The following is a 12,208-nucleotide window of genomic DNA, read 5'->3' as shown; positions in this document are numbered from 1 at the left end:
AATCGATACAGGGCTTTTGAATATCGATACAGTATCAGGAAATTAAACATTGCGATATTTCAGTGTATCGATATTTTCTTACACCCCTAACTTTAACCAGGTGAGTTTGTCTCACAGGAAAAAAATGCACTGAAAAAAAAAAAACTCAAAAGAAGTAGGAGGAAAAAAGAGAGGCTCAGCATCATGAGCCACTAGAGAGTGATAGGACTAGATTGTAAATGAAAAATAGCCACCGGCATTAAAAAAAAAAGAAGAACACAAATAAAAAGAACCCACTGAAAAGAAAAAAACCCTGCAAAGACTGTTTTTTGTTGTTTTTCTGGCCCACTAGCAGACATTTTGGAGAAGAGCCAGGGATGTGACCAGTGGGTAAACTGGTATTAGGCTGCCAGCGTACACTCAGAAGCTTCATGTGTGAGGGGGATTCAAAAGGATGAAAGAGAGAGATCCCTGCTCCCAGGAGCCCACAGTGTATGTGAGGCTTTTACCTGCAGGCCCAAACAATTTCTAAGGTTCTGGGTGCAAAAAGCGCAGGGATGGAGGAGTTCAGCATCATTAATATCTTTTCTGAGCTGTGAAGGAGAACAGCAGGCAGGTAGAAAAATACAGTTTTATGGCTTTAAATGTCTGCTGGTTGTCCTTTAAAGAAATGTAACAAATGTTTGACTAGCAGGTAAAAAAATAAATAAATAAAAAAGAGTCAGKTTTAGAAATCTGACAGACCTGGCTCTGAAGGTGACCTCATTACAGACATTTGTTCCGCTTGTCGCTGCAAATCACACACCGTGTCCATCAAGATCCAGCAAATTCCACGCAGCCACGGCAGGCTGATAACCCACCCATCTTCTGTGGCAGGGGAGCTCAGAGCTGGAGCCCCCCGATCCATGACCCAGGAGGAGAATCAGACCGCTTTCAGTCTCCCCAGACAAAGACGATGACTGGTTGACCTCATTTAATAGGTTTGATCTCGGGGTGGCTGAGGAAAGTTAACGCAGCATTAAAGCACTTCTTTCCTGACCAGAAACCCTTTAAAAAAAACATCTGCAGCTTTAAATCAAACCTAAACAAGCCAGTCAAGCAGATAAACGTGTTTCAACATCACTACAGCAGAGAAGAGGTGCCAAGTGCTTTAGAATAAAAACAGACCAAACGTTTACAGTCCAGGCTTTTTTATTACACACCCAACATCTGAGAACCTGAACGACAAGTTCTGTGGGATATTTTACCCTGAGTAAGGCCTACCAGGATGAACAGGTGGACTTTTTTGCCGTCTTTTTCCAATATTCGGGTTGGGATAAAAATCTTTTCCCTCAGTTGTGACAGATCTTTTTTCTCACAGTTTCACTGRTTTTTAAGAGTTTACAGCCAAATCATCAGGAGATGCGGGAACAGTGTTAAAAAGAAAGCCTATTTTTGTGTGCACCACTTGCAATAATGTATTCTTGGTAGAGCTGGGCAACAATTCAACACTATATCAAGTAGAGAAATTGCTTTTCCTGTGAAAATGCTGAATGTTTCATGCTGAAAACTTTAGCTGAAAGCTGCTGAAATTGAGCTGAAAATATTTAATAGGAAAAGTGTTAATGTGAGCTCACTTTAAAAAGCTGAAAGAAGCAAACAAGCCTAACTTTGCAGAAAAACAGTAAAAAGGAGCACAAATCTAGCTGAAATCAGAAAACAGCTAAAATAGCTGAATATAGATGAAAACATATGTAAGGAGCATAATAAAAGCACTAGGTATAAAAAGTAGAAAAAAGCAGAACAGCAGAAAGAAGCAGATCCATAGCTAAAGTAGCATAAATAAGCTAAAGGTAATAGCCACAATTTGAAATTAGCACCCAGTTTAAATACTTATAGTTGAAAAATGGCTAAAACAGAAAAAAATGCAGAAAAATACGTTAAAATTATACAAAAGTGATAACTAAAACAGCTGATTTTTTTTTTTTTTGTAAAACAGCTAAAAAGTAGCTGGGAACGTTTTAATTAGCACAAAGAAGCATAAGGAGCACAAGTTTGCTGAACTCAGTCAAAAAAATTGTAGGCACAAAAAATGTGTATTTACCTTAGAAAAGCCATCATTAGCTAATAGCAGCTAAACATTAGCCAAAATTTCAGCAAATAGCTGAATATAGCAAAAAGCATCTGTAAGAAGCCTAAATAGCACAAAGTAGTAGAAAAAAGCACAACAAAGTAGAAAAAGCAGAAGAATAGTGGAAAAAAGCAGAATTTTAGCTGAAATAGTAGAAAAAAGCTAAAATTAGTAAAAATAATAATAAAGTAGCTAAAATTTGAACAAGTAATTGAAAAGGAGCAAAACCAGAAAAAATGTGTAAGGTGCTGTAAAGATTTAAAAACATTTTAAAGGAGTTTAAGTATGTTGAAAACAGCTCCATTCATTTTCAACGGCAAAAAAGTGGCTAAAAAAAAGTATAAATAGCTGAAATACCAAAAGTCATAGCACTTCTCACATGAAAGAGCTGAACATTTTGATCTGTGAATTGTTCAAATAGCACAAAAATTGTGGAACGAGTTAGATGCCAAAAAACGTGCGGAAGAAAAGAGGAAAGTCACCAGTTGGTCAGGATTAATCAGCCTTTTTCCTCCTGGTCTTTCTTTCAAATGAATAAAAAAACTAATCAATAACTATTGATATCCACAGATAAGAGATACGTCATATGACATTTTTCTGCCATACTGGCCCGTTACTCTGTTGCCCACCTCCTCCTCTGCCTTGTTTAACAGTCAGTCCATGGAAACACTTCAAATAACTGTTAAAAAAGAGACAAAGGTCGCCAAAGAATTCAACACAACTCGTTTCTGATTTTTCTCTGCTTGTTATATTAAAAAAGCCAAATGTAAAGAATGAAAGTCGCAACAATGAAACAAACCTACGTCCACGCGGCAGGAGGTTTGGTGTCGAGTTGGAACCGAGGCGACCGCCTCGTTTCTTTGTGCCTCTGTGCTGAAGGTGGCCACTGATGGCCAGTTAACTGGTGAACAGAACTGTCTTGGCAGAGTCATTATGCAAGACTTGGTCCCACGCCAGCCAGCAGTGGAGCGAGAGGGTGTGTGTGTGTGTCGGTGTGTGTGTGTGTGTGTACATCTCTGTCTGATGTCAGTATAAGTGTGTCTTGGGCAGCGTTCCCTCTTTAAGCAGCTGGTAGTCAGTGGTGTGATGGCCTGGCCACGCGTCTGGAGGAATGTGACTCGGTTAGCAGACGTCCAAGTCTGTGTCTAAAGCAAACTCACACACAGACACACATCCTTGTATTTACATCAAACTGAGGACTTTGTATCGACTTCCATTCACATTTTAACTGTATTTATTCCTAACCCAGACATTTTCCTTAACTCTAACCATTACTAGTCTATGACTAACCTAGCCTGGTTAAAACAGGCCCCTTGCCTCTTTGCTTCATTCAGAGGGTCTGGACTCTCAAATACTGAGAAATGGGGGCGGCTGTGGCGGAGTGGTTAGGTGAGTCGTCCTGGAACCAGAAGGTCACTGGTTCAATCCTCCGTCCAGCCGTCACAGTCGTTGTGTCCTTGGGCAAGACACTTCACCCACCTTGCCTACTGATGGTGGTCAGAGGGTCCGGTGGCGCCGATGCATGGCAGCCCCACCTCTGTCAGTGYGCCCCAGGGCAGCTGTGGCTACAGTGTAGTTTGCCATCATCAGTGTGTGAATGTGAGTGTGAATGGGTGAATGTCTGTTAGTGTAAAGCGCTTTGGGGGTCCAGAGGGACTTGAAAAGCGCTCTATAAGTTCAGTACCATTTTACCATTTACCAAATGATTTCTTGCTGGAGGCGTGGCCTCTGTTGAAGTTTAAAACGATTGGATCTGATTTACCCAGTGGTAGACAAAGTACTCAACTCTAATACTTGAGTAAAAGTATTGATACTCATGGTCAAATCTCCTCGAATACAAGTAAAAATTACTCAGTCAAAAATCTTCAAGTTAAAGTACTGAAATACTTATTTTTGAAAATACTCAAGTATTCAAAAGTTCAAATAAAATTTTCTACTATCAGTACATTGCTGTATTGTTTTCAGAGTGATTTTACAGAACCTTGTAACTCTCAGAAACCACTCCGCTACAAATTCACCACCTGTAAAGATTTCAGCATAAAAATACAATAAAGTGAGTTCTTAAATGCAGAAATGTAGTTTATCCGCAGTGAACATAGAAGACCTTTAAATTGATACAAACTATTTTTTCAGTCCTAAAATCTCAAACGTCGAGCTGAGATATGCTCATCAAGCTGGTTTCTTCGCTTGAATTTCTTCAACCGTTTCCATTGCTGGGTTCTGTTGGAAATGAAGGTGGAGCTCAGCTCACGACCATTAATGAAGATGATGTAATTCCAAATATATCCCAGATGTGAGCTACGATTGTGATTGGTTCCGCTTTTGAGGAACATAGTGTAGCGCAGGACTATTCAACTGGCTCTGGTCACTCCAGCCCGCCAATTGGTTCATTCATCTCTAAAGCCCAAACCCCTGGTTTTCTACTTTAAATACTATACTACTATAGTCCACCACTGGATTTACCCAATCGCTAACGTTTGGCCATGGCGTATGCAGTGCGCCAGCTCGACCGTGAAGAAAGCTAAGCTAAGAAGCTAACAGGATGGGAAGAGAGAAGTACCAAGCTGAACCAGAAGGCTGTAAATGATGCTGCAGGTTTTGAGACTACTTTTATTTAATTTGGAAGCCTTGTGAACACGGACTGGCTTCATTCACTTCCTCCACTGCCATATGCTAAACTACAGGCAGACTGAAACAGTAGAAAATCAGCATCCTCGTTCACAACTCCTCCTTCTGTCTGCTGATTGGCCTGGTTGAAAATCTACTGGTGAAATCCTCGTCTATGGGAGAAATCCCAGTCGGAGCAGAGAAGGGAAGCTAAAATTGAGCCGCACTGCGTAGGAAAGGCAAGGGCCAGGCTTTGGCTAACCCTAACCTGAACCAAAGCTCACACCGTGCCTCTATACCTAACTACTAGAGTGCAGTAGAGCTGGAAAAAAAGTGAGGACTGGGAAAATGTCCTCACTTCCCATCAATGACCTCACTTTGTTGGTAAAAAAAAAAAAAAAACAACTTGGTCCTCACTCTGCAGCAGAAACAAGGACACACACGTTACACACAACTCTTGTGATATTTCTGAGATGATGCAAAGGATGTCACAACATGAAGAGGCACTATTCCTTCAAAAATTAAATAAAATGCATTTAAATAAAACTGTGTTTCAGTAACTAATAAAGTATTTAACTGACAGACAGACTCAGCCACCCTCAACTTCACTGCGTCTCTGCTCTGTTCTGTTTTCAACGAGTCTTAAAAACTCCAACATGAAAAACACTAAACTGTGGAGTCCTGCTCTTTATTGATCTTTTCCAACAGCACAGTTCAGTGCTGTACGTTATAAAGATTATCATCCACAGAGTAGCTGCTCGGTGTTTCACATTAATCATGTACACTACACATTTCTGACACATTTACTGGTCACTGTGAGAAACACTCCACTTGTTTCTGACCAGTTTTTGTTTTTATCATGAAGTTTCCAAAACCTGCATTTTTAATCTGTGGAAAAAAAACACATCTAATCCTAAGGAGAGATCACAGTTAGTGTAGGGCATACTAATAATAAAAAAAACTAAAGTTCTGCCTCTGTTTGTCTGCTCTGAACCCTGGCAGACACTCCAAGCTGCAGCGTTTCAACACACTTCTGTTTAGGTGTCGACACTCCTGAAATAATGTGCCTTTCTTTGGGCATAGATTAAAATTTGTAATCGCAAGATATTGTGATTAATTTAGAAATGACTTTACTATGGCTGAATGTGTACGGTTGTATRTTGCAATACACCATCTGTGTCTTGCGTTTTTCTTGTGTTCTCAGATGGCCTTCGTCGTGCGACTCAACCAGTAAGAGCCTTTGATGTTGACCCGCTGCAACAACTCACAGCCGCTCTGGTCGAGCTGCAGCCAGGGCAGAAACATGGAAGTCACCAGATTCTTCAGGGCATTTTTTTATTTTCAAACTTTTCCCGAAGGCGGGCTTGAAAGAAGTAAAGTTCTCCTTAAGCGCTGCAATGCTAAACCGTCTCACCACTGAAGTGTTCGAGCCTGAAATATCGCTTCAGTTTAAAACCGGACGACACTGGTCAGCGTGTGGGAGAAAAAATTTCAAAAAATACGACCGGCTTGCTTTGCCTTATTTGTTTAAAGTTTTTGAAAATGCATTTCCTGCTTTTTTAAATAAACCAGTAGCTAAAAACTGCTCTGCRTCTTTGAGTCAGTTAATTTTGTCCAGAAAAATGAGGTTAAATCAAAAAAGGATATTTTGTTCTTTCATTCCAAATGAGGTCACAGCTGTCAGCAATAAATAAAATAAGTCTTAAGGCAGCAAAAAGAAAAACAAAAGAAAAAAACTGTACATAATGTGTCACACATGGACTGTACTGTAACATACAAACCTACACATTCAGCCATAGAGTGATCATTTCTAAAAAAAAATTTTGATAATCGCAAAAGTATCTTGATGAATCGATTAAAAATTTTAATCTATGGCCAGCATTAATGCATTAATACACACACACACACACACACACACACACACACACACTTATTGCTGACAACTGGGACCTCAGTATCCGTCTTTCAATTCTCAAGTACTCATTTTGGAATGACAAAAAAAATCGCTTGATTTCTTTAAATATCTCATTATTGTGTACAAGACTTACCTCACTCAAAGATGTTTAGAGCATTTTAAGTACTGTTTTATATTAAGAAAGAGGGCAATGCATTTGTAAAAACTAACCAAGTGAAGCAAATGAAGTTTGTTTAAGGTTGTTGTTTTTTTTTTTCCTCTGACAGGCCCAGCCTCGTCAGCAGAACCTGTTTGTTTACGCTGGTTTTAAACTGAAGCGATATTTCAGGCTCCAACACTTCAGAGCTTACAGAGAACTTTACTTCTTCCCAGTCCATCTGGAAAAGTTCTAAAATTTAAAAAAAGCCCTGAAGAATCTGGTGACATCCGCCATGTTTCTGCCCCGGTTCATGAGAGCAGCTGTGAGTTTCCACGCAACGGCTCGACAACAAAAGCTCTCATTGGATGAGACGCACAACGAAGGCCATCTGAAGCCAATAGTGACCAAGATCCCGCCTCCCAACTGTGACCACTGGGTTTGTGTGTGTGTTGGCTGCACAGTGAACACAGATCAGAGAAATATAAAGAAACAAATAACCGCGTTCAAGAAATTACCGGCTGCGTTGACGTGCTCAGCCTTGGTTTTTATACTCCCTCCACACTTGGGTTTTTAGGTTCCTGCAGATAATATATTACTTTTAGATTAAATTATTAACTTTTTTAGAAGCAGAATGAAACAGCATCACTTAAAGCCTAAAAAAGAAGTCCTAAACCGTTTAATGGTTACACTGCAGCTAAACCAGACATAAACGTGTGTTTTCTTTAATCTCAACATCACAACACTAATTTAAGATTACATCCAAAACCAAAGCATTATGATCCGTCCAATCTGGCTCCACATGACCCTGGCCTGGCAACAAGTAACGTGTCAAAGCTTTCATCGAGTCGGAGCGATCTATAAAAAAATGAGCAGAATCTCAAGCAGAGTCATGATTCTATTCAACATTCACGCCCAGAAACAAGGCAGCGGCCTATTAAAGCTGGCTTCAAACGAAGCTGCTTATCTTTTTAATTAGACCGCAGGTTGAGAGTGAGTGATACTGCACTCGGAGCTGATGTATATGTAATGTGGAGCCGTATTGATTGTGGGTTGAGGACGTCGAGGAGGCCCATTCAAGGTGCTAGCTCCGCCAACTGTTCAATACCGGAGCTAATAAATAATATCAAAGGCAAATCCTGGCTAAAGGTGGATGAGATGAAATCTCTTTATAATGCAAAACCCAGAGGGAGGAGGGAGAGCAGGAGCGGGGAGGAGGGATGGGAGATATTTCTTTTTCGCTGGGAGCCAGGGCGACAGGATATTGCAGGCGAGAGCAGCTGAAGAAACAAATAACCCGTCTTTCATCAATAGCAGATTAAAACGCAGACAGAAAAAAGAAATCGAAAAAAGCAGTCCTAATTATATTCCTTGGAGTTGGTGTGTGTTTTTTTCCCCGACTGTTTTGACACAGCTAATATGCTTTTCTGTGAATTACCCCCTCCCACTCGCCCACCAACACCATCAACCTCCACCTCGCCAGGTTATCTGGGTCTAATAGGCAATATGAGAAGCTATTTACACTTCAAGGTGCTAATGCAACACTTTCCTCTATCTTATTACCGTCAAAGTGATTTTCTCACCTGCGTGTTGACAAGTAGAATTAAACAAAGTGTTTGGACTGAAACATGCCTGACATCAAACACCTCCACGCACCTAAACCAGCCAGGAGTTAGCCCCCTGACCTTTGTTTGCTTCTTTTATTCTTGACTTTATGGCCAGAAGCTGCTGTCTGGAAGCTATTCTAAGAACTCAATCAATGTGACGTGTTCAGATGAGCACTTTAATGGATTTAACATGCCAAGTGAGAACACTTACTTCACAGCACAACAAATAAGGAAAATAATAAAGGTTAGGGTTTAAACTCCACCGTAACATGAAATAAATTTTATTATTTAGGAGGTAAAACATAAGAATAAGTTATATGTTGGTTTTCCTTTAAATGTGGCTAAAATGTTCAGTTAAAAAGGATTTTAACACTGCAAAAACTGTCCATCTTACCAAGTTTTAAAATCTTATATCACCCAAAAAGTATTTTTGATCTTGTTTTGAGACTGATTTACTAAACAAGAACTGATTGTGTAAGAATAATCATCTTGTTTTCAGAATATTTGTCTTGTTAGTCTGAAAATTTGACTCTAATTAAGTCAAACATTTCTGCCAGTGGAGTAAGAACATTTTACTTGGTAAGATTCTTGAAATACTTGATTTGACTCTCTTTTTCAAGTAAAATTTTTCATCAGCTGAATAAAACTCAGCTGTCTTTGTTTTTCTGTTTAGTTTGCTGACGGCACAATGAACTCTGGGATATCATCGGCCACATAGAATACTCCGATGCAGACAAGGTTTTCAGGGTTTTGTCGACCACGTGAGTAGGTACCTACGAATTGGGACAGCCTACGGTGTGGAGCAGGGACCTAAGCAGCTCACAAATACGCTCTACGTCGGCTGCAAACACTGAATTGAGACAGGGCTTTGATGACGTCACGTGACATGGAGTCTTTAGATCTGAAAATATAAATTCATCGGAGAACTTATCAGTTTTCTGCGCATTATTCAGGCTTCCCACCTGAACAATTCTTTACACCAACAACAAAGTCGACCGCGTACACAACTGCAATCCAGAGTCCTCAGAATGCAAATTGAAATTTAAAGTTGACTTCCTTAATCTACTTTTCTAATCCAGCCTTAAAAAAAAGTCTGAACGGAAGACTTCATTAATTATGCACAAAAAGAAATGGTACAAACGAGGGGCTGCTCTTTGAAGATACTGAGCACTAAATGTCACCCCACAGCTTCTGACTCTCCACTGCCTTTGTCTTATTTCTCCACCACATGAAACGGCGCGGCAGACACACGCAGCCAGCAACGGTAATGGAAATTTTACCTTGTGGGTGCAATCCTTTCACAAAGAGAAATAAAAACGGTGCAGCTTGTGCTTGTGGTTGGGTTTTAAGCACTACAGGAAAATCGACTTGCTCTCTCGCGACTACTCGATCTGCAATTCAAAAAGATTCAGATGTGCAGCCTGATTAGAAAGAGTTTACAGGAATTTATCACTGTCACACAGCAGCAGGGAAGTATTGATAATGGACTAAACCGGGCCCACAGAGGACTAATGCTGAGAGGACATCCAGAGTTTTAAATATTTACACACATTACTACAGATTTTATTTTCATTACATGGGCTGTTCCTGTTCCTGGTAAATATTTGAATCCCTTTGTAAGTTGGGCTTATATAAACTAAAATAGCATTTATTAATTTATTTTCTTCTCTTTACATAAACAAGCTGGCCCTGCAGCAGGAATTTCTGGGAACAACGTATCCTGGTTCTATCAGAACGAGATGAGATGAGATTTTTATAATTTAATCATTTTTGTGAAGTAAATGTGGCCTTCTTGTTTCAGATGGATGCACATTTTCTAGGGGTGTAAGAAAATCTTGATCAATTGAAATATTGCTATATTTTYTGATACTGCATTGATTCTCTAAAGCCCCGTATCGATTTTTAATTAAGGTTTAAAATGTCAATCATACAAACAGTTCATTTTTATGTTGCAGTTTAGCCTCCGACCTCTAGTTGGCAGCAGTGAGCCAGAGATTTGGCTCCTCCCCTCCTGAGGAGCCAGAGAGTATAATGCTAGCTCAGACGTTAGCATTGTGAGTAAATATTAGCAACATGCATAGAAGGCTGAATCTGAGCAGATTAGAGCGACACCCACTGTTTTCTAAGCTGAGGTAAGGTTACCAACAGTTCCTTATTAGCTGGAATGTCCGTATTTTAAGCCAAATTGAAGTGTCCCGTTCAGGACGCTCTTTCTCCTGACTGTAGTCAGCCGTCATGTKACAGCAGGCATTTGTCTAGACCAGGGGTGCCCAAACATTTTCCCTGAAAGGGCCAAAATTAAAATCAATCTGAGGGTGGTGGGCCAAATGCAATAATATAAAACACGAAATGCAAATATTTCAAGTAAAGTTGTATTTTTTATGATGAAGCTAGCAGCCAGTGTGGTTATCCACATTTGTTTGTTTGTTTGTTTCAGGCCATGGACATGGAGAAAATTCAACGTATGCTCGGGCAGAAAAGGCTCATGGGACTTTTCATAATTTAAAATGTGAGTATATGTGGTTTTATAAGGTGTGCAAATCTAGATATGGACTTAAATCTCATAAATATCTCTTGAAGTTACTTATATTTTAAGTTTAATCTTAACAAAACTCAAAGATAAAGTGAGCACCATAAGTTAAGACTATCTGACTACAGCTCCCTGTACATATAGTTGGACCATTATTTGAAAAGACTAAGTGCAAATATAATATTTCTACATAATACAGACAATTACAACCTAGTAACCAGGATAACTGCTGGTGGGCTAAATCAAATGGCTTGGCGGGCCAAATTTGGCCCGCGGGCCCCACTTTGTGCACCTCTGGTCTAGACCCTCGAGCTCAGGGATTCACTGAGGCACGGTACTGAAGTGGCCAGATGCAACGACCAAATGAGAAACAGGGCATTGAAATGACTGGTGTACTCGCTGCCCCCTTAAAGTGCACCGTGACCGCCGACAGACTGTAGCAGCTTCATGTCATCCATTTACTAAACTTTAAGACAAGATATGTGCTTTTCTTTGTGTTGGGTGACCATATTTTATAATAAATTAATATTAAAATCTAAAATCTGCCACAAAAATATTATCAAACTATTTAATGATACATTTAGTCTAACAAGTTAAAACACAGATGAAATAAGACATATTAAACAAATAAAACTCATATAAAACAGTTTTTAATAGAATTTTTGGACAAAAAACTAATATATTGCCTTGAAGAAATTTATTGGGGTTTGTTTACTACTGATTTTTTAAAAGCACCACACATTCTGTAGTCTTTTCTTAGGTGAATAATGATATCTTTATTCTGTGATTACATTGATGATTTTATGTACAGCCTGGTCTGCGTGGCTATCAAAGATGGTTACACAGAACCGAAGGTACATATAGGTAAAGATACATGCCTGAAAACACTTTCAACACTTGAACCGTTGTTTTAACATTAGAAAAGGAAAAATTGTACCAGGACCTGATTTCAGCCGTAGGCTGGCCATTTTTGATGATGCAATGAAAATAGGCGGAGTCAGGTCCTGAAGGAGGTTATAAGAGTCTCAATGTTCCCTGAATCCTTTGCTGAATGCACAGAGAAGGTAATAAATCCAGTGATTCAGTCCCAGCAGCTAGTRTTRTATGAACTCTTTTTTTACATTCAAACATTCAAATATTGGTGTATTTCGATCTGGTGACAAGCACATATTAAGGTGAACAAACACATAATTTTCCTATTTTCTTTCAGCCTTGCAGTATCACAATATACAGTGGTTTGCAAAAGTATTCATACCCCTTGAACTTTTCCATATTTTGTCACATTACAACCACAAACATAAATATATTTCACTGGAATTTAATG

General features: G+C 39.5%; 1 long non-coding RNA gene across 1 annotated transcript in view; it reads left to right on the top strand.

Moving 5' to 3' along the window:
* The window catches only part of LOC106530251 (uncharacterized), a 27,558-nt gene extending 16,732 nt beyond the window's left edge, over positions 1-10,826 (top strand). Inside the window, exon 3 of the long non-coding RNA XR_001311751.1 lies at positions 10,792-10,826. This is a non-coding gene — a long non-coding RNA (uncharacterized LOC106530251). The remainder of the gene's footprint in view (positions 1-10,791) is intronic.
* Positions 10,827-12,208: the final 1,382 nt, after the last annotated feature.

Source organism: Austrofundulus limnaeus, unplaced genomic scaffold (assembly GCF_001266775.1).
Source record: "Austrofundulus limnaeus strain Quisiro unplaced genomic scaffold, Austrofundulus_limnaeus-1.0 Scaffold503, whole genome shotgun sequence".
In the NCBI taxonomy this organism is placed as follows: Eukaryota; Metazoa; Chordata; class Actinopteri; order Cyprinodontiformes; family Rivulidae; genus Austrofundulus; species Austrofundulus limnaeus.
Note: the sequence above shows the minus strand (reverse complement) of the source record. Positions and strands in the feature narration are given on the sequence as shown.